General features: G+C 42.3%; 1 pseudogene; it reads right to left on the reverse strand.

Moving 5' to 3' along the window:
• Positions 1–558: 558 nt before the first annotated feature.
• Positions 559–22,769, reverse strand: LOC120053022 (annotated as a pseudogene).

Genomic DNA, 22,769 nt, shown 5'->3' on the forward strand with positions numbered 1-22,769 from the left:
TGGCCAACGAAGAGCCTGGATTTCAATCCCATTGAGCACGTCTGGGACCTGTTGGATCGGAGGGTGAGGGCAAGGGCCACCCCCCCCCCCCCGATTAACCGGTGCCCGTATATAGCCTCACTACTGTTAGTTCACTCTTTTTTTACTGGTTTTATTTCTTTACTTATCTATTGTTCACCTAATACCTATTTTTTTACTTAAAAATCGAACTGTTGGTTAGATTTCACTGTAAGGTCTACATCTGTTGTATTCGTCGCACGTGACGACAACTTTGATTGGATTTATCTCTTGCTTTTTTGGGGCGTTTTCTTAACTGCATTGTTGATTAAGGGCTTGTAAGTAAGCATTGTATTCGGCGCATGTGACAATGTTAACCACAATCAATCACATTTCTAACAATATGGAGCCATTGGAGTTTATTATTTTTATAAATCCATGTGTTGATTCAAGAATTAAGTTTTGGATCGACTGAAATAATAACCAAGTCAGTCAGCACAGATTCTATTTTGTATTTAAGTACAATACTTTTATTGCACAAAATTGTACATGTGACATGTATTGTAGAATAACTTTTCTCACTATGGTAACACTTTTCTGTAAATATGGTCCCCTCGCTTTGATAAAATCAATTTTAGAATGACTTGAAAAAGATTCAACATCTTTACTACTTAATGTCAAGAAAACATTCATTAAGGCACTATAATTTCCTCATAAAACACCAGCATCAAGCAGGACAAGGTTGTTACTCTATATGCAAAACCAACAGAATGAACTACAAAAACTAGTACTTCATTACATTTCACTATTCATGGGGCGTGCACATTTTCTGCTGGTGTATTCTCAGGTAGCTCCTCTCGAAGAACCTCTTCCCGCAGTGCGTACAAGTGAATAGCCTCTCCCGTGTGGACCTTCAGGTGCATCTTCAGATGGTGCTGGTGGGAGAACCTCTTTTCACACTGAGAGCAGGTGTAGGGTTTCTCCCCTGTATGGACCCTCTGGTGTCTCTTCAGGCTGGAGGAGTGTGAAAAACTGGCCCTGCACAGGAGGCAGCTGAAAAGTTTCTCCCCTGTGTGAACTCGCTGGTGCCTCTTCAGGCTGGACAAGTGTGAAAAACTGGCCCGGCACAGGTGGCAGCCGAACGGTTTCTCTCCTGTGTGCATCCTCTGGTGGATCTCCACCTGTTTAGAGAAACGAAAGACTTTCCCACAGAACAAACACGGGAAGCGCTTCTCTTTGCCACCAGATCTACTGATAGCATTACTACTACTGTCATTTGTCAGTGGGCTTGTGTTGCCATTTAGTGTTGAGGCACTGGCATTGTCTGAGGTCTGGTTTAACATAAGGAGAGTGTGAGGAGGACGAAGGTCAGGGAGTGTCTGTGTTGTCACAGGGTCCATGTTCCAGTTGATAGATCCTATAGAAGGCAGGCTGAAGGCAGCACCTGTTAGGGGGTTAACCTGAGACACCATCAGTCTCTCTGAATCACAACTATAGGAGCAGGATGGAGCATCGCTCGCAGAGTCTGTTCTCATATGGACACCTCGTCCCCGCTGACCAAATCTACGCCTCGCCCTGGTCTCAGCCAGTCTGTTGTCATGGAGACTAAATTCAGATGTTGTTTTATGTTCCACTCTCTGTTTCTGGTTGTGGTTAACAGTGTTGTTCCCCAGCCCAGAGTTGAGGACGCTTTCCCATCCACTGACATCCACTATGTCGCCTCTGGTCCTGGCCTGCTCGGTGATGTTGTCCCCTGGGCCCTTAGCTATACCAGTCTGGGAATCCAAGATGGTCACCCAGTCTCCTCTGTTAGCTTCCAGCCAACCACCTGCAGGAAGAGGTTACAAAATATAATTTATAAACATGGCAGAGAAAACTCTGTATATGGAGTTTGTCAATTACCTGGTTAAGTTCATACATTAGAATGTGTTTTTCTATGTAAACATAAGTTATATTAATTTCATTTTATGAATGGAGAAAAAACAATAGTCAGGTGCATAACTATTCCCATTGAAGATCTATTACTGTATGTAGGCTATATGTATATCTCCCTTACCTTGCTCTCCCATCTTTAGTCCACTCAGCAGATCAATGCTCTCTGGACCATCTTCTATTATCTCCTCTTTGACCAGCAGCAGATCAGGCTTCCCATCCTCCATGTCTACTGACTGTAAGAGATACAGAGTGAGAGGATGTTGGATCAAGAAATCTGATATGAGCACCCTGCTATGGAGCATCTTCTGATTGGGCAATGAGGGATTGCTATGAGTATTATGTAAATATGTTAGTTGATTTGATTACTTGACACTCTTTAATTAATGGTTTGATAATTGAAAGGCATGGTCCCAAACTTAAGACCAAATTAACCAAGACCTGGGCATGTATCCGCAAACTGTCTCAGAGTAGAAGTGCTGATTGAGGATCAGGTCCCCCACCTGTCTATATAGTCTTATTCATTATGATCTAAAAGGCCAAACTGATCTGAGATCAGCACTCCTACTTTGTGGAAAGGCCCTGACCTAGTACCATTAAGATGTTAGTTCATAGTGGGCTCACCTCAGTGTGTGTGGTCCTGTGCTGCTCAGCTGGTTCCTCTGTGGGTTCAGGAGAAGGTGTAGTCTGGTTGTCCTCCATGACCATGGTCCCCTCAGAGCTCCCCAGACCCTCCTCACACCCCTCATCCTTCACCAGCAGCACCTCTGGACCCTCCTCCTCCTCCTGGAAGGGACAGGTGATACAGATTACACAGACATACACTCCCTCAGGTACATATACACAGATAAACACTTTCAACATGGAGGGTCCATACTTGCGAACGTAACCAAACGCCAAATTGTAGCTGGTCCCATCAGACAATATGGCAAACATTAGCCCTTTGATAACCTCACTGATTATATCCTGGCACAAGTTCTTCCAACCGCAAGTTCTGTTAATCAAAACAACTATCACGTGTATTTGACTGACTGGTCAAATTGCGCTCTGTGTAAATTGCCTAGTCCACATAATTGTTGCAAATTGTGGCAAGTGTATTAATCTCACATTAGTTTTCCCCCCTCTTTGAAATGTAGATTTACATATGTCTTAGTGTGTTGAAAAGGAACATGCCTACAGCCAACAACTTGAAAATTAAGATTAAGAATTAATTGTTAAGCCTTGCACAAACACACTGCTATTGGCTAATAATCATATTGCATAGGTTATATTAAATGGACATACGGGTACACAGTGTAGACCTACATGTTTACATGTAATTTGATAATCATCTGCTTTGTCACAAGCTAGGTTTCCATCCATTTGGTGACAGATTTTCATGCGAATATTTAAAATTCGCATAAAAATATGTACATTTTCCAACTAGTGGTGTTTCCACTAAACTAACTTGTATCAGATAAAAATCAGTGCGTGATGACATAGCGCACACAAAATGTACTTTAGCGCTTAAGTTTTCATGTACCTAATACAAATCTAAAGTTCAATGTGTTTCCAACTCTACTGATGGTTTTGTCACAAACTGTTACGTTAAATAGCAAACGTGCCTACTGGTCTTGGCACCTGCGCTCTAGCCAACAGCTGGCAGATACGTTTCGGGTAGGCTAGTCTACATGATGAGATTATGATGGATAAGAGCGAGAATACACAGCTCAAAAAAATAAAGGGAACACTTAAACAACACAATGTAACTCCAAGTCAATCACACTTCTGTGAAATCAAACTGTCCACTTAGGAAGCAACACTGATTGACAATAAATTTCACATGCTGTTGTGCAAATGGAATAGACAACAGGTGGAAATGATAGGCAATTAGCAAGACACCCCCAATAAAGGAGTGGTTCTGCAGGTGGTGACCACAGACCACTTCTCAGTTCCTATGCTTCCTGGCTGATGTTTTGGTCACTTTTGAATGCTGGCGGTGCTTTCACTCTAGTGGTAGCATGAGACGGAGTCCACAACCCACACAAGTGGCTCAGGTAGTGCAGCTCATCCAGGATGGCACATCAATGCGAGCTGTGGCAAGAAGGTTTGCTGTGTCTGTCAGCGTAGTGTCCAGAGCATGGAGGCGCTACCAGGAGACAGGCCAGTACATCAGGAGACGTGGAGGGGGCCGTAGGAGGGCAACAACCCAGCAGCAGGACCGCTACCTCCGCCTTTGTGCAAGGAGGAGCACTACCAGAGCCCTGCAAAATGACCTCCAGCAGGCCACAAATGTGCATGTGTCTGCTCAAACGGTCAGAAACAGACTCCATGAGGGTGGTATGAGGGCCCGACGTCCACAGGTGGGGGTTGTGCTTACAGCCCAACACCGTGAAGGACGTTTGGCATTTGCCAGAGAACACCAAGATTGGCAAATTCGCCACTGGCGCCCTGTGCTCTTCACAGATGAAAGCAGGTTCACACTGAGCACATGTGACAGACGTGACAGAGTCTGGAGACGCCGTGGAGAACGTTCTGCTGCCTGCAACATCCTCCAGCATGACCGGTTTGGCGGTGGGTCAGTCATGGTGTGGGGTGGCATTTCTTTGGGGGCCGCACAGCCCTCCATGTGCTCGCCAGAGGTAGCCTGACTGCCATTAGGTACTGAGATGAGATCCTCAGACCCCTTGTGAGACCATATGCTGGTGCGGTTGGCCCTGGGTTCCTCCTAATGCAAGACAATGCTAGACCTCATGTGGCTGGAGTGTGTCAGCAGTTCCTGCAAGAGGAAGGCACTGATGCTATGGACTGGCCCGCCCGTTCCCCAGACCTGAATTCAATTGAGCACATCTGGGACATCATGTCTCGCTCCATCCACCAAAGCCACGTTGCACCACAGACTGTCCAGGAGTTGGCGGATGCTTTAGCCCAGGTCTGGGAGGAGATCCCTCAGGAGACCATCCGCCACCTCATCAGGAGCATGCCCAGGCGTTGTAGGGAGGTCATACAGGCACGTGGAGGCCACACACACTACTGAGCCTCATTTTGACTTGTTTTAAGGACATTACATCAAAGTTGGATCAGCCTGTAGTGTGGTTTTCCACTTTAATTTCACACACACCCTTCAAATCCAAATCCAGACCTCCATGGGTTGATACATTTGATTTCCATTGATAATTTTTGTGTGATTTTGTTGTCAGCACATTCAACTATGTAAAGAAAAAAGTATTTAATAAGAATATTTCATTCATTCAGATCTAGGATGTGTTATTTTAGTGTTCCCTTTATTTTTTTGAGCAGTGTATTTGTATTTGTCAAATAGCGGTCAAGCATCGATCATCAAGTAACCAGAATAAGACTCGATATTTATTGGAAAGACGCGTCAAACTCAATACTGTAAACTTTCACTCCCCTGTGAAGTTCATCATAACTTATTTAATATGTAGCTTAAAACAGCATGGTTTCCCGAGTCGTAGTGGGAGGACCATAAACCATATTGTTGCGTGACTCCAAGTTTACTTCGATATGATGGTCATTATATCAATATTTACACAAAGGCGTTTCCACCTCCATTTCTCGCATAATACATTTTACCAAACCCAAAAGATCCCACCATGTCGAAAGAACACATGATCTGTCTGCAATTATAACATTTTACCGAAACTTCCTGTTTCCATCACAGCTGTCATTGTTTTTTTATATACAGTATGACTTTACTCAAACTGTGGATGGAAACATGGTTACATATGTATTATCTGACTCGAGGAGGATGAGCGTTAGTGTACAATAAATAGGCTTATAGGTAGCATTCTCGTTATCATCCTACAGATGAGGCAGTATTGCAGTTCCTTTAAATATGTTTATTCAACAGTTAATGTAGGATGACATTTCGCTGTCATTAGTATATTCTTATGTAGACTACACTTACATGCAGACCTATAACGTTGTATAGGCTATGCATTATTATAATCATCCACTTCGTCACATGCGTTTTGAATCGAGCATTAAGGTCCAGCAGTGAACAGTTTTTTCCTAACAAAAAAGCTTGATGCGAGGGGTGCTCATGGTGAAAGTGCACTAATGATTTAGTCGACCGCTTTAGCAGTGTGTGCTGCCTAGAAGTGATGGTGATAATGGTAGCCTACATGACTGAAATTTGACAGTCTTTTTTTAAACGATGTATGATAAACTTAAGTTGTAAGGACCTCTTGTGGAAGGGTGTGTGTGAAACAGAAACAAAAACATGAATTTTGTCATATGCCAAAACCGTGAAAATGTAGTCTAACATCAGTAGTTGCCAGTAACCTCTTCAAGGATGCGTCAATGCAATATTGGCACACAACATTTTGTTACAGACCAACTGAACAAAAGTAAACCTTGATTTTGAAGGTTTAAAATATCTAGTTGCCAGGGTTGACCTATTTTAAGAAATAATATTGGTTGGTGGATATAAAGTCTTTGATATGCTGATGAAGAATTTGTGACAGGATATAATCAGTGCAACCTATTGAGGTTAGCATAGGGCCAAACGTGTGCCATGTTATGGGACCAATTTAGCGTTCTGTCACGTGCAAGTCAATTTACGATTTTAATTGGCTGATACATATTTTGTGCCAGATAAGCAACCATGTAAATTTAAACGAGTTATGTTTGCACAGTGTTGTAAAAATTACCCAACTGTCATTCTTGAGTAAAAGTAAAGATACCTTTAATAGAAAATGACTCAAGTAAAAGTCACCCGGCAAGATACTACTTGAGTAAAAGTATTTGGTTTTAAATATACTTATGTATCAAAAGTAAATGTAACTCCAAAAATAAAAGTATAAATCATTTAAAATTCCTTATATTAAGAAATCCAAATGAGATAAATGTTATTGGTTTTTAATCTACAGATAGCCAGGGGCACACTCAAACACTCAGACATCATTTACAAATGAAGCATTTGTGTTTAGTGAGTCCGCCAGGTCAGAGGCAGTAGGGATGACCAGGGATGTTCTCTTGATAAGTGTGTGAATTTGACAATTTTCTTCTCATGCTAAGCATTCAAAATGTAAAAAGTACATAATTTCTTTAGGAATGTAGTGAAGTAAAAGTTGTCAAAAATATAAATAGTAAAGTACAGATAACGCCCCAAAAAATACTTAAGTAGTACTTAAGTATTTTTACTTAAGTACTTTATAACCTCTGTGTTTGCAAGTATTGACCCAGAGTGTTAACCCATCCCCACTACACTTGAGTCCTATACTGTAGTTACAATAGAACTTCATATTTATGTCCACCATGATGGATTTAACAATTATGTGGGTTCAAATAAGTCAACTATGATAAGTCAAATGTTATCATCAGACAAACCTGACTAACTATTTTGACGTAGGCAGTAGGTGTTTGTTAGTGTGTGGGTAAGTGTAGTTATATTTAGTAAGTGTATATTGGTTATAAAGTGCAGTTGGGTATATGCAGAATAGGGTGAGATCAGATGTGATGTATATTAAAAAGAGTCTCAATGAAAGTTAAAATTAAAAGTCCAACTGTTTATTAAACAAACAAGTTTTAAATAAACCATATGAAAAGCACACATGCACATCTCAACTAAAGATTTGCATAAACTTGATAAACTGCATTCATTTCCTCATTAAAATTGTCTTGAGAGGAAAAAAATGAAGTAGTTGAAAGGAAGTCATGAAACAGGCACTTGTGAACATCATATAGCCTACACAGTACAAACACATTATGTAACAGACTTTTTAGGCTTATACACCGAGTGTACAAACATTAGGAACACCTGTTCTTTCTGTGACATAGCGAGTGTTTCCATTAACTTGTCCAGTAATTTTTTTTGGTCGACATTTAGAATGTTAGCATAGAAAGTAGATGCGACAACTGCCTGCTAGGGTGCGTTTCCATTTAACTATCTTGTGTCAATAAAAACAGCTGGACCAATTGTCACACTTATTATTATTATTTTTTTTTTAATCGCTAAAACCTACAGTGTCAAATAAAAATGTAGTGGTTGAAATGTTTCCATTACCCATTTAGGCAAATTGCGCATTAACAAATTGGCGACACCTATCTGTTTCATGTCTCAGGTAGTCTACGAAAGCCCACATGGATAGAATGCAATAATTGACTCATATTTGCCATATACTAATAACACTCATGTGCCAATGTATCATCGCGGTCCGTGCCATGGTGAAACTTGCACTCCTGTAGATCTGAAATAATTGGATGGTGAAACTTGCAGCCAACCAGAAAAGCAAAGGTGAAACAATTCAGGCATTCTTGAAAGTCAGGACAATCCTTGTCCTGCAAAGAAACATTTTTACACATTGTAGAGTCCATGCCCTGAAGAATTGTGGCTGTTCTGAGGGCAAAAGCGATAATTATGCTGGTGTATCCTGAGGTAGCTCCTCTCTGAGAACCTCTTCCCCCAGTGCGTACAGGCGAACGGCCTCTCTCCCGTGTGGATCTTCAGTTGGTGCTGGTGGGAGAACCTCTTCTCACACTGGGGGCGGCTGTATGGTTCATCCCTGTGTGGACCCTCTGATGCCTCTTCAGGTTGAACGAGTGGGAGAAACTGGCCTGGCACAGGTGGCAGCCAAACGGTTTTTCCCCCGTGTGGACCTTCTGGTGCCTCTTCAGGTCACTAGCCTGGGCAAAGCACATGTGACACTGGGTACAGCTGAAGGGTTTCACCCCTGTGTGGACCCTCTGGTGGATCTTCACCTTCTGGGGGCTGCTGAAGCCTTTGTTACAGAACATGCAGAGAAACCGTTTATCTTTACTATTGCCTGATGTTGCTCCCCCTCCCTGCGCCTGGGCTCCAGCCCTGCTGTTTGAGTTCAATAACTGATTGAAAAGGACGTGACCGTGTGAATCGGAATGCCCCATAAACGTACACACTGGGTCGCGATCCCTGCACGCGTGTAACGGGGAGTGGGTCGCAACGTTTGGATTTGCCTCTAAGCTTTCATTGTAATCTAAGAAATCTCTGCCCTGTGAGTGTCCGTCTCCTAGGTGATTATCTGTCTTCCATGTGGGAGGAACGTCGCCCTCCACTTTCACAGTCACTTCATCTACGACCAGACCTTCCTCTTTCTTATCTAGGCACCCTTCAGAGTATACACTACTACTGTACCGGTTCCAGTCCCCTCTAGACAGATCAGTGGGTCTCTCTAAACCTAAGGGCATGTTGCCAGGTTCCATCTCTGTAGTGTAAGAACAAGACGGATCACTGACAGTCTCTAACGCGTCACCTGAGTCCTCATGGGAATGAACAGTCGTCGGGCTACCATAAAGAAAATACTCTGAGCCGGGAGCAGGAGGACAGCCCAGTCTCCCCAACCCCAGTCTCTCTGGGTCTGACCTGCGGTCAGGTACTGTGTGTAAAAGCCTTTGTGTTACAGTTAAAGTCTCTGACTTGAGGATGGCGTTTGGCATTCCACTGACCTCCGTAATGCTGCGTCGGGTCCTGGGTTGAGGCGCAGCGGCAGTTGATAGGTCCTCTGTGGCTACAGGGGGCGCCACTCCAGACGTTGCTCCAGTCTGGATGTCTCTGCTGTGCTGTGGGTCCTCTGCTTCAGTCCTCTCCTGCTTGACCAGAGACAATCCTCCAGGACCTGCAGCCTCTGTATCTGCAGACTGACAAGAAGAGAGGAGGTTATTACCGGTACATGAGTTTAATTGGATAACAATGTAGTAAGGAAGTCTCACAAGCTCCTCTGGCAGATAAATGAGGATGTTACATGTAAGGAAGTGAATAGCTGAGGGGAGCCTTTCTGAAATAAACTGGTCACATTTGATGTACTGTAATTTGATGTAATACTATTACACTAACCTCTATCACGATAACTTTCTGGGTTGAGGTTCCACTCCCCTCATCAACAGTGATTGGTTGGTCATCACTCCAGATATTGTGTCCTGCTGGCTTCACAAAGCTCTTGTGGCCTCCAGTGAGATGTCCTTCACCTGAGAGTTATTGTGGGAAAAATAGGTGGTTAGGTACTGTCAATGCTATATTGTACACTATTGACACTGCATGTTAGGTAACACTTCTCATAACTTCTTGAACGATAACTAAGTTGTAATCAGGGGAATTATTGCATACTATCTAAACATGCGCAGAGGGGAACGGGACAAAATGTACCTCTTGCCATTCCTCTGTATCGGTCGAGGATCTTGTCACTACTCGGACGACTGGCGATGACGCGTTCTCTGATAGTCCTCTCTGCGCGCTCCCGTGCTACCTTCAATTCTAGTAGCTGTAGTTTCCTCCGCAATGCCCTGTTTTCATTTTGGCTTTGAGATATTTCCAAACGAAACACTGCATAATCGTCGTCTACGAGTTTACAGATCTCTGCCACGGCTGCATTCGCTAGCACCTCCATGATGGAGGCCATTTGAGTGTGAAAACCCATATCCATTGTTAGCTAGCTAACGTTAGAAGCTATCTAGCGTTACCTAAATAACGTAACATATATCAACCAAGTCCTGTGTTAATAAATGTGTAAATAACAATAATAAAGACGCTATCGTGAAATTGTTCTTGGTCACTGTTTACTTCCCTTCCACACGGATGAGAAATGATTTCATTGGCGGGCGTCTTGGGGCGTGATTAAAAGAAGGGTGCGGGTTGCTCTTTGAACTACGGTAATGCTAATTATATTATAAATAAGACTAATAGACCTTTTGCACAACGTAGCAACAGCCACTTCCTACCCGACACACAGCTTCCTGTCATCCTGATTTTAGCATACTAGTCTCGAAGTCGCTCGTTTTATCATTACCTCAGTATATTAATCTGCCCTCCCAAGCAAAAAGGCAGTAACTGCTCATTTGGTCGAAAACGAGTTAGTCATTTATGTTACATTAAATGCATGCTTAATCATGTGGACAAGTATCCTGCCTCTATTGTATTGTGTTTTGGAGAAAATGTGGGTCGTATTAGCAGTAACTGCAAAACGTTACTGTGAAACCAAGGTAAATGGCAGTAACTGAACTTACTGCCTTTTTTAGCTTGGTTTCAACCTGCCCTTGGCTGCAGTTACTGCGTTTTACCTTTGTATCATTTTATTCTGATAGGGATGCAATCGAACCTGTATGACACTGACTGACAGCTACACACACATAGCTAATCTAGGGATACAACACCATGGCACAGCATTCCCGGGGGGAAATGATGGTTGAACTTGCTCTGAAACGCCGACATCCAGACACTGGTAAGAACTAGCTAGCTAAGTAGATCTGACATCAAAATGAATTAGCTAGCGAGCAGACTAACAATGCTACCTGCTCTCATAAGAGATCTGCAATTGATACTAACGTCAATCTATTAGCCATATAATGAATTATATTCTGAAATTTAATCTGATGGTTTCTTTGAATCAGTACACCATACACACGATTTCTAGCCAGTGACAGCCACCTAGCTAAAACTGACGCGCCCCTACCAAAACGTCAAAACCTACCTAGCTAGCATTAGCATGAAGCAATAGATTTGTGCTACATGTTCCCATAAGAGACGATCAGCAGTTTATACTAGCTTCAATCTATTATACCTAGAATTAATATAATCCTTATAGTTTTATTCTGACATTCAATGGGTTATTTGAATCCGTAACGTTACACCACACACACGATCCCTAGCCAGCTGACGGTCAGTTGGACGTGCACCCCATACTGAATTGTCAAAAGCCACGCATACTCGTTTTCCGGATGAGCGCACACATAGCATTGCTAGCTCATTAATAATATATCTACTCACATGTTCGGGGTTTCTGGTTTTCTTTTATATTCCAGTTTTGCGTGACTGTCCTGGTCAGGAAAGTTAAAATCCCAAATTGTATCCATCACCTTTGTTGGTGGCATATGTAATTAGTACAACAAGTTTTGACATGCCAAACGTGTGCTCAATGTGTCTGCTTCAGTGTCATCATTACATGAATGCGGAAAAACTGTTTTGCATGATTTCCACCAATCCCTGTGGTCTAGATGATTAGTATCTATGCGGATCAAAGTTGCCATGTGAGGGTATATTAGGACAGTACAACCACGTCAATACTAGGTTTTATTCCTGTCAATGTCCATCCAAGCAATTTTTTTGTATTTGTAAATAAAAATTAAAATGTAAGAGCCTTTTTGGGAGCAGGTATGAAATTAATAGATTAACTGAGTTATGGCAGTGAAAATTATTAAGATAATGTTTGCACAAGATAAAATCAACATTGATTATATCCTATATTATAGAATAACTGAAAAGGATTATGATCATATGTTTGCACACCAGAAAATGTCAGTATTAATTATTATCATCCATGACAGAATAGAATCGTTAGGATGCATGTCCCTGATTATTTGCTCTATTTATTTCAGTTGAGTTTGAGGGCCACATTCCAACAAAGATTCCTGATCTACCCCCTTTAACTGAAGTCACAGTGTCAACACTATTTGAAGAAATAGAGAACCAGTAGGTGGTCTCTGACTCCTTAGACATCAGTCTATCAGAAGAGAAATCAATTGCCAATGATGTTGATGATGAAGATTATCATCCACCTTCAGAGTTGGATGTTCCAGCACAAGTGGCAGCTGAGCCCGTGGACACAACTACAGAACACCTATCAAACAAGAAATCCAAGATTCCACCAATGGGTAAGCCATGTGGTCCCAAATGCAAGAGGCAATGTACTCAGAATATTTCAGAGGTTAGGCGAAAGGAAATATGGGAAAAGTATTGGGAGATGAAGAGGACATGGATCTTCCACATGGTGGCACAGCAATCTAAGAAAAATGTCACTGTTGGTGCTGACAGTCGACGCAGCAGGTCATTTCTGTACCATCTTCCAAACCAGAGCGGTTCTGCACAACAGGTGTGCAAAGTGTTTTTTCTGACAACATTGGGCTACCACCCCAAAAATGACAGGTTGATTGTCACAATGATGGGCAAGTCAATCACCACCAAACTGATTCCACCAAAGGATCAGAGGGGAAAGAAAGCTTCAGTGAGCAAATTGAACATGAATCCAATCCTGCAACACATTGAGTCCTTCCATCCCCAAATCAGCCACTACAGACGAGAGCATGCCTCACATCGCCTCTACCTCCCTAGTGACGTCAATATTCGGTTCATGCATAATGACTACAAGGAGAAGAACAAAGATGCCAGCTGCGGTTATGAAACCTATAGCAAGGCGGTAAAGGGAAGGAACATCAGCTTTGTGAAGCTTGGAGAGGAGTGCGAGCTCTCTTTGGTGCAGGGTCATCATCTGAAGATGGAGCACAGGGAGAATGAGGCCATGGAAACCCAAGCCTGCCAAGACAACAGCCATGCAGCACCTGAATTCACCATCACCAACCCCGACTGCATGCAATGTAGAAAATATGAGGAACATAAGTCTGCAGGGCAGAGCAGAAGCCATTACCAGGCTGATGCACAGAAAGATTGGCCTGAGGACTGGTCTGTGAGGAGCGTTGATATGCAAAAAGTCATCATGCTCCCTCGCATGCCAGGTGTGGAAACAGCATTGTTCACAAGAAGAATCGTTGCCTATCACGAGACATTCGCCACCATTGGAAAGAAGTCTCAAAAGAAGAAGAAAACAATCTCAGTGGTATGGCATGAAGGAACAGCTGGTCGGAAGGCAGATGAGATTATTTCATTTTACGTAACAGCACTGGAGAGTGAGAGAGATGTCAAGCATGCAGTGTATTGGGTGGATAACTGCACCCCCAAAAAATACAAATAAAATGTTTTTATTAGCAATCTCATGGTCATTTAAAAAATAATTGTATTACCCTACATCATACTTCGATCATGTTCCATCATTATATATTACAAGACAGGTAATCGTTTCATGTAATTCAAACAATTTCAGTGCTGCTTTTCACATTTATTCTTATAACAAGACATGGGCTACTTGTCAAACACAGCATGTAATGTGACTAATGCAGAACCTACATCTCTATGTAAATGCAACTGGTATCTTAGTGGAAGACACACAAAGGATGCAGCTTCAACTCTGTTACACTGTCAGTAGTTACACTGCTCTTGTATTAATAGCATAAATGAGAAGTATAGTAAACTAACAAATGAAAATGGCAGATACTGCTCTTTGCTTTGGTATTACCCTGCAATTTATAACATATCATGCCAAGGAAGAAGGCAGTAACTGCCGTTTTAAGGGTCAAAAGTCATGTCAGAGGTCAGGGTCAACATTAATAAAAAATGTACTCATAGTAAGGCAACAGATCATTACATCTCCAATGTTCACCCTATAATTAATTTGGCTGGACAATTAAAAAACTTTGAAGCCATTCTCAGTTCCACTCTATGAGCAGTTACTGCCTTTTTGCTTGGGAGGGCAGTAATCATATTTCTATAGCGTTTTTTGTATCATTCTTGTTGAAAATTCTGTTTATCTGTTGTTAGTGATTTTTGTAATTTTAATATGTTCTGTCTTTTTTTGTCTCTTTAGCTAGCAAACGTTAGCTACCAGTACCTAGCTAACGTTAGTGCTAATGACGTTAACGTTATTAGTTGTTGCGGCATCTTTATTGAAAGTTAGGAAATTAAGATTTCATTGAACCTTCTAGTGGGCTTCGACGTCTGAAGAAGGGAGCAGTACCTTTGCTATTCCAGTGGAATAACTACCCTGTCCAAGAGATCGTCATGTCACTGATGGGAAGCATCAACTGCATCTGGACTGTGGCTTGCCTTCTCACAAAACTACCAGTGTGGGCCTCTTGTGAAGGCATGGGCCAAGGAGCAATGAGCTACTACTGCATTGCATCTTCCCTTTTTTTGCTGTGACCATCCACATTGTCTAACATCCTGTAGTCCATTTATTGATAATAAACACCTCTGCTTATACGCCAAACAATGTTATAGAGTTTTTATTTACAGTGACAAGAGAACAGAAAAATGTAAGTATTATTTAAAATATTTTCTTTATTAATTGCAGACAGATTCGTTTTGTTTCCCTTTCATTAATTGAAAGACAAAGGAGCCCGCCCCTTGTTATTTAGTCTTTCCTGCCTAAGAACTTTTGCATGTATCAGTCACCCTTCTCTCCAATTAGTGCGAACACCACTGGGTCTTTATGTATTCTCTCACCTGAAGAGACTATGTGAAGCTGGTCGTCTTCACAGAACACACATGTGCAGCCTTGAAAGTTGCTCTCTATTCTGTAGCCATCCATAGGCAGTGAAGGGAATGGTGGTGTCTCCTTATGGTGAACTATGTGTCGCGTTGTGATTAAAGGCTGCTGGTAAGACAGGAGTCTCCCCACCTGTACCTTTCCAAAGTGGGAGTCGACTAAAAGCTTATCATGTGAAATATAATGGTACATTTGTGACGAACTCCAGACCAGCCATTGCATTGACAGCCGCTATTGGGTTAGCTAGCTGGCCTCTGACATTCATCCTAGCTTTACTATCAACTGGCAAGCTTTATCAGGCAGCTTTAGATGCAAGGGGAAACCGGATATATTTGCTAGTGAACCATCTGATTGGTGAAGTTGATATAAATTCCATTACTTAGCTAGCGATCTAGCTAAATTGAAAGTACTGGGGGAAAGCTAGCTAACTAACTACCACCATCACTGAAGTGTAGCTAATGTTAGCTAGGTTTCTAGAAAATAAAAACTATATATTTGTTAGCTATATTTTAAAGACTTGTTACTTTTGAACACTTGTCAAACTACTTCATTCCACTGCCTGTTTTAATGATTAATTAGTGACTGAAAAGTTGTAAAGAAAAATGCCCCTCCCAATTTCACTGCAAATAGACTACTAGGCTGTATTGGTTGGGTATCATTTGCCTGGTGGGCACATTACATGAGTGTTTAATTAGCCAACTTACTGACTGACTGGGCATATTGTTTTTCATGTTTTTGTTATTGCATTTCAGGTGGAGCAGGAGTAAGATCACTAGAAAGCAGCATGCTGCCAGGCCACCACAGGACCCTAGAGGTATTAGTCAATGCATATGAACTCATTGCATTTTGACTATGCTAGTACTTCCTGGTTTGGGGGCTTATCTAAACTTATGAAGGGGAAGCTCCAGATAGCCCAGAATAAGCTGATCAGGGTAGTATTGAAGGTGAGTCCACGTATTCACATAGGCAGGAGCTGCTTTCAGGAACTAAACTGGCTGCCTGTTGAGGCTAGGGTGTCCCAGATTAGACTAGGTTTGTTTTACAGGAGTATTTATGGTCCTGCGCCCAGATATCTAAGTGATTACTTTCCTCGTGTTAGGGATGCACACAATCACAGCACCAGATCAGGTGTTGCTGATGTGTGCTTATACAGGTTCAGGAGTAATGCTGGGAAAGGTACTTTCTTGTATACTGGAGCCTCAGAATGGAATGAGTTGCCTCTGCCTATAAAAACAACGTCCTCTCTGGACAGCTTTAAAAAATAAAGTAAAAATATGTTTGTCTTCTCTATTCTCCATATGAATAACCCATATGATGTAACTGCAATGAGATAGATGTTCTTCTTCTATGTTTGTGTTTTATTTCACTGCCATACTGTGTTTGATCTTGTCTAGCCATCTTGTCTCAAGAGGACCACAATGGAAATAAGTCCCAGACTTTGTGTGTTATCCTCAATTTTATTCATGTGCATATATGGCTTTTAAGTTTTATGTGTGCTTGTTTTTTTTAAATGGTCTAATTAATAAACTAAACTAAATTGCTTTGAATTGCCCATTTATATCAATGGCACTAACAAAATGGTTGGTTTGTTCAGAAACGTGCAGTAAATGCTAACACGACTTTGGTGATGAAAGTTACATAATGTATTTATTGTCATCTCCCCATCAGGTCTCTGCATGCTGTGACAAGGGCCCGGATGGTGACATATGCTTCAAGCTGCCTGACTGAATACTGGGGCCTTCAGCAGTACCTTCCCTTTGATTACAGCAAGAGTCTCCTTATGTCTCGTAGCCATTTAACATGTACTGTATGTAACCACTAAAATTCTTACAAACTTCTACGAACACAAGAACAGACTTATATTCACTTGCCTCTGGCTGCGTTCACAGGCAGCCCAATCCTGATATTTTTCCACTTATTGGTCTTTTGACCAATCCCAGATCTTTTCACATCAGATCTTTTTCAGCGCTGATCTGATTGGTCAAAAGACCAATTGGTGAAAAAATAATCTGACTTGGGCTGCCTGTCTAAACACAGCCTATTTGTCCTATACTTCAGGCTTGTCTGGGATATATATTTTAGTTGGCACACCTGTGTGATCTTTTATACATGAAGAATAATTTATTCACCCTGGATATGGGACTTGCATTGATTTTTAGACCTCTTTGAATCAGAAGCGCCAAGTGCTATCTTGATGGAGAAAGTCTGCATGTTGTCAGATGTTTGTTACCATAGTAGTTAGTAAAAATGAGTACAGGCTAAAACAGTTATGGTTTTGTAACCTATTAAAAAATGAACATGAGTAGTTTATACAAAACTTTATTGCATTTGGTGGTCATCCCCTTTAATTTGTCCCTCTTAAAGCCTTGATGGTTGCATCCTTCCTCAGGGAACTGTCTGCTGATAGCTGACAACATGGTGGCAGGTGTTTTGCTGTGCTGCTCTAGAGTTCCATGGCCCAGCAGACTCCCCTGGGGACAGGGGGATGGCCACGTTCGTTTTTATAAAAGTCTGGGAGACTTTTAGAGGGAGAGGGCATGAGTTGGAGTGAGTACAGTAAATCCAATCCAACCAGTGGCCCTGGATTATATGCTACAGTATGTCATCACACAGAGACAGACAGCCATAGTGAAGGGGGTTTACATAGAGCATAAAGTATATTACCACCAGCGGACCTTGCTTCTCTGTGCTCTGGCGAGATCGCAGATAATTGGTCAGAAGGCTCTGGCGGTCCTTGGAATATTCTCTCTGTAGAACCTGTAGAGAGATGGATAGAGGTACTGAATGCTCTTGAGAGAGCAAGAGTTAACATTGACATTGTCGAATGAGGACTATAAGGGTCTGGGAGACTTGACTTTTAGAGGGAGGAGAGGGCATGAGTCGGCGTGAGTACAGTAATCATAATTCCAATCAGACATGGATGTCAATGGTTTTCAATGGGAAGGTTGTATTTGGGGGGGGGGGGGGGGGGGGGGGCTAGGCCTGTGTTGTGCTGTCCGTCAGAAAATAACCCACGTCTGTAATATTGAATGAGCTTCCCAACTTACAAGTTTAGCTACAATTCTGCATGATAGAGAATAACATAGGTGGATCTATTTCTATCTAACCTTGTGAATAAACTCCAAGAACAAGATAATTATCCTGGTGGCTGGGAGGTTCCCAAGTTCTTGACATCTGTCTGGATGTTAGGGATATGCTTCAACCTGAGGAAAAGAGCAGTGAGGGGGAAGACCTTAACCCCACTGCTTACATTTCAGTGCTGGTTCAAGTTGCTGAGAACCACAAGTACCTTTTTTAAGTTTTACATATTCATAAGCTTGATCAAGTTGTCACCAATTAATCAATGAACAGGTAGTGAAGTAGTTTGACAAGTGTTCAAAACTCAGTAACAAGTCTTTAAAATATAGCTAGCATGTTGGCAAGTATCCAGCCAGCAACCTTCACCTGTCGACGGCAACAGCGTTCACAGGCTTCTCATCTGTACAGATAACCCAATTGTGAAACATATTTTATTTAAACTGACATTATTTGTTGCTTATTTTTTTTACTTCTTAGATGCATATAATGTCCAGGGCATAACCTAGCCTGGTGGATCCAGCCTGATCCCTTTGTACCGTTCTATTTCACTTCACATTTGATATTTGAAGTGAAGTAGAAAGGTGAACAAAGCGATCCAGTTGGTTCCACCAGGACCAGGCTATTTATAACCACCATTGATAGTGTGTGTGTGTGTGTGACCCACCAGTGCCTTTGATGAGGGGCCAGGAGCTGATCTAGGCTGTTATGCTCATCAATGGGGCTCTGGAAAAGACCTCACCTCTTGCCTGCTCACCAACGGTCATCAATAGAGAGAACAGAAATAGGTAGGTTTAGTCTGACCTGTTCAAACTTCAACATAATACCCGTTTGTGTGTCAGATATTACCTATCCTAACTGCCATTAGTAATAGAACAGTGACTATGTATGTGTTCACAGAAACATGTATGGAGCCAGCACATGGAGAATTGCAAGATGATGTGATGAAGTCCAGACTGACAGACGGGCTTGATACTGATGTCTCTGTAGGGAGAAAGACCTGGCACCCAGCATTAACATTTTACTAGACAACTTTTACTTTTTATTTATTTTATTAAATGGTATCAGACAATATGTGGAGGGAGGAACCCTGTGTATTCTGAACCAGGATCAGGGATCTCCTGTTGTGAAAGGGACACCACACAGGAAGGTATGGCTACTCGGACATGTTTGCTAAGGTAGCCCCAATACCCCCAGACAAAATGCAGATAGGCACAATATTAGCAGATCGGCTGGTGAACGACAATAAAAGATGATAAGTTCACATTGTTATATCAGCAGAACAGTGCTTCTATGGTATTATGTAAAGTGTTGTTTAGTCTACATGGACCTGTGACTACATTTGAAAGTTATCAAAACAATTTGTTTTAGAATATCTACATAAATTTAGCAATTGCATTCTTCTCATATTACTCTTTAGGCTAATGATCTATTCAAAGCTTCTCTATATCTGCCTGCAGTTATTGAGCTCAACTTGGTTTGTTTGTTGTGACTGAGTGAGGGGAAAGTTGTGGGAAAGGTTCTGACACCCACATCAATCTACACACCCAAGCCAACTCACGTTTGGCTTCTGTCATGGCCACCAGCATTTCTTGAGGAGCAAGCCAAAAAACAAGGCCAAATCAGCAGGTGCAATTCCCCTTTAAAGCATCACACAATCTAGTACATACAGTTGATTTTATTAAAACACTATATATATATTGAAAAATATGTTTAAAATTTCTACCAATCGATTGTTGAAAGAACAGACGACTCTCGGGCGACCAACATTTATTTTAGTCAGGACAGGCCAAAATTTAAACTGCAATCATTTTCTCATAAAAATTGTCTTGGGGGAAAAAATAAAGTAGTTGAATGTAAGTAATATACATCAAATAGCCTACACAGTACAAACACAATATGTAACAGACTTTTTAGGCTTAAATACAATACAATGTCTGGATGCAATATTCTACCCAGGGATATTCAACACTGAAATCTGTCACTCTCGTCATTCCAATTGCATCTGTGGATCTTTTCAGCTGACAATACTGAAAATGAATCTGTCTTTAATGCAGGGTTTGATCTAAACATCATAAGCTATTTAGTGGAATGGTTTTTCTGCTGGTGTATCTTGAGGTAGCTCCTCTCTGAGAACCTCTTCCCACATTGCGTAGAGGTGAACAGCCTTTCTCCCATGTGGACCTAAATGTGCATCTTCAGCTAGTTCTGATGGGAAAACCTCTTCTCACACTCGGGGCAGCTTTAATATTTCTCCCCTGTGTGGACCCTCCGGTGCCTCTTCATGCTGGACGAGTGGGAGAAGCGCATATGACACTGGGTACAGCTGAAGGGTTTCTCCCCTGTGTGGACCCTCTGGTGCCTCTTCAGATTGCCAGCCTCAGCAAAACACATGTGACACTGGGTACAGCTGAAGGGTTTCACCCCTGTGTGGACCCTCTGGTGGATCTCCACCTTCTGGAGGCAGCTGAAGCCTTTGTTACAGAACATGCAGAGGAACCGTTTCTCTTTACTACTGCCTGATGTTGCTCCCCCTCCCCTCCCATTGGCCCTTTGGTCCTTTGAGTTCAATACCTGATCGAAAAGGATGCAGCCCTGTGAATCAGAAGGCCCCATCAACGTAGACACTGGGTCCCGATCCCTGAGCGTGTGTAAAGGGGAGTGGGTTGCGACATTTGGATTTGTCTCTAAGCTTTCCCTGTAATCTAAGAAATCTCTGCCTTGTGAGTGTCCTTCCCCTAAGTGAGTCTCATCTGCATTCAAGGTCAGAGGAGAGTTGCCCTCCACTTTCACAGTCACTTCATCTATAACTATAACCTCCCCTTTCTTATTTAGGCACCCTTCAGAATATCCACTACTACTGTAATGGTTCCAGTCCCCTCTGGACAGATCAGCCTGTGTGTCTAAACCCAAGGGCATGTTGTCAGGGTCCATCTCTGTTGCGTAAGAACAAGATGAAACATCCCCACCAGTGTCTAACGTGTCACCATCACCATCTCCACGGGAATGAACCGTTCTTTGGCTCTGGTGAAATACGGGTAAGTACTCTGAACCAGGAGCAGGAGGACAGACCAGTGGTCCGAGCCCCAGTCTCTCTGGGTCTGATCTGTGGTCAGATCCTGTGTGTAAGAGCCTGTGTGTTGCAGTTAAAGTCTCCGTGTCTGTATCTGACTTGAGGACGGTGTTCGGCGTTCCACTGACCTCGGTGACGCTGGGTCGGGTCCTACACGGCACTGGGGCGGAGGTGGGGTCCTCCGTGGCTACAGGGGGCTCTCTAGTCTGGATGTCTCCGCTGTGCCGTGGCTCCTTCTCTCCTTTAGTCCTCTCCTGCTTGACCCCAGGACCTGCAGCCTGGCAAGAAGAGAGGAGGTTATTACCGGTTCATGAGTTGAATTGGATAACAATGTCGTAAGGAAGTCTCACAAGCTTCCCTATGGCAGATAAATGACAATGTAATCAAGTGAATAGCTGAGGGGGAGCCTTTCTGAAATAAACCAAACATTTGATTTACAACGTAACTCATATTTTATGCAACGCTATTACACTAACCTCTATCACAATAACGTGCTGGGTTGAGGTTCCACTCCCCTCATCAACAGTGATTGGTTGGTTCTCTCTCCATGTATTGTGTCCGGCTGGCTTCACAAAGCTCTTGTGGCTTCCAGTGAGATGTCCTTCACCTGAGAGAGTGATTGGGGGAAAAGAGGTGGTTAGGTTAGCTTCTGTCAATGCTCAATGGTATATTATACACCAGTGACAATGTCTAGAATTGTCAAGGATGTAAGGTGACACTTTAAATAACTTTTTGATATTCCATTTCTAGATCAATTGATATGTTCCATGCATATATAGCCTCGTTATTGTTATATTGTGTTACTATTTACTTTTTAACTGCCTTTTTGGGAAATGGCTCATAAGTAAGCATTTCACGGTAAAGTCTAAGCCTGTTGTATTCGGTGCATGTGACAAATTAGTTGATTTGATTTGCGTCATATTGTTTACAATGACTAAATCATAGGACATTCAGAAACTGGTTAGAATATGATATTGTGTCTTTGAGCAAGATAGCTAAGTAATCAGGGGAACTATTTAATACTATCCAAAAACGGACGAAGTGTTAACCCAATTGGTTACAAAATGTACCTCTTGCCATTCCTCTGTATCGGTCGAGGATCTTGACACTACTGGGTCGACTGGCGACGACGCGCTCTCGCGTTGTCCTCTCTGCGCGCTCCCGTGCTACCTTCAGTTCCAGTAGATGTAGTTTCCTCCGCAATCCCCTGTTTTCTTTCTGGCTTTGAGTTACTTCCAGACGAAACACTGCGTAGTCGTCGTCTACGAGTTTACAGATCTCTGACACGGCTGCATTCGCTAGCACCTCCATGATGGAGGCTATTTGAGTGTGAAAACCCACACAATTGGCCATTGTTAGTTAACGTTACCACCTAGCTAGATATCATCAACCAAGCCCTGTCTCCAACGCGAATTAACGACTATATGTGGTAAGTACGTGATGCTGTGCAGTTCAATTGGTCATATTTTAAGTTCCATGGTGTTAATAAATGTCTAAATAACAACACTAAAAACGCTAACGTGAAAATTGTTCTTGGTCAACGCTTACTTCCGTTTACTACTTCT

This window comes from Salvelinus namaycush, chromosome 8, assembly GCF_016432855.1.
Source record: "Salvelinus namaycush isolate Seneca chromosome 8, SaNama_1.0, whole genome shotgun sequence".
Taxonomy (NCBI): domain Eukaryota; kingdom Metazoa; phylum Chordata; class Actinopteri; order Salmoniformes; family Salmonidae; genus Salvelinus; species Salvelinus namaycush.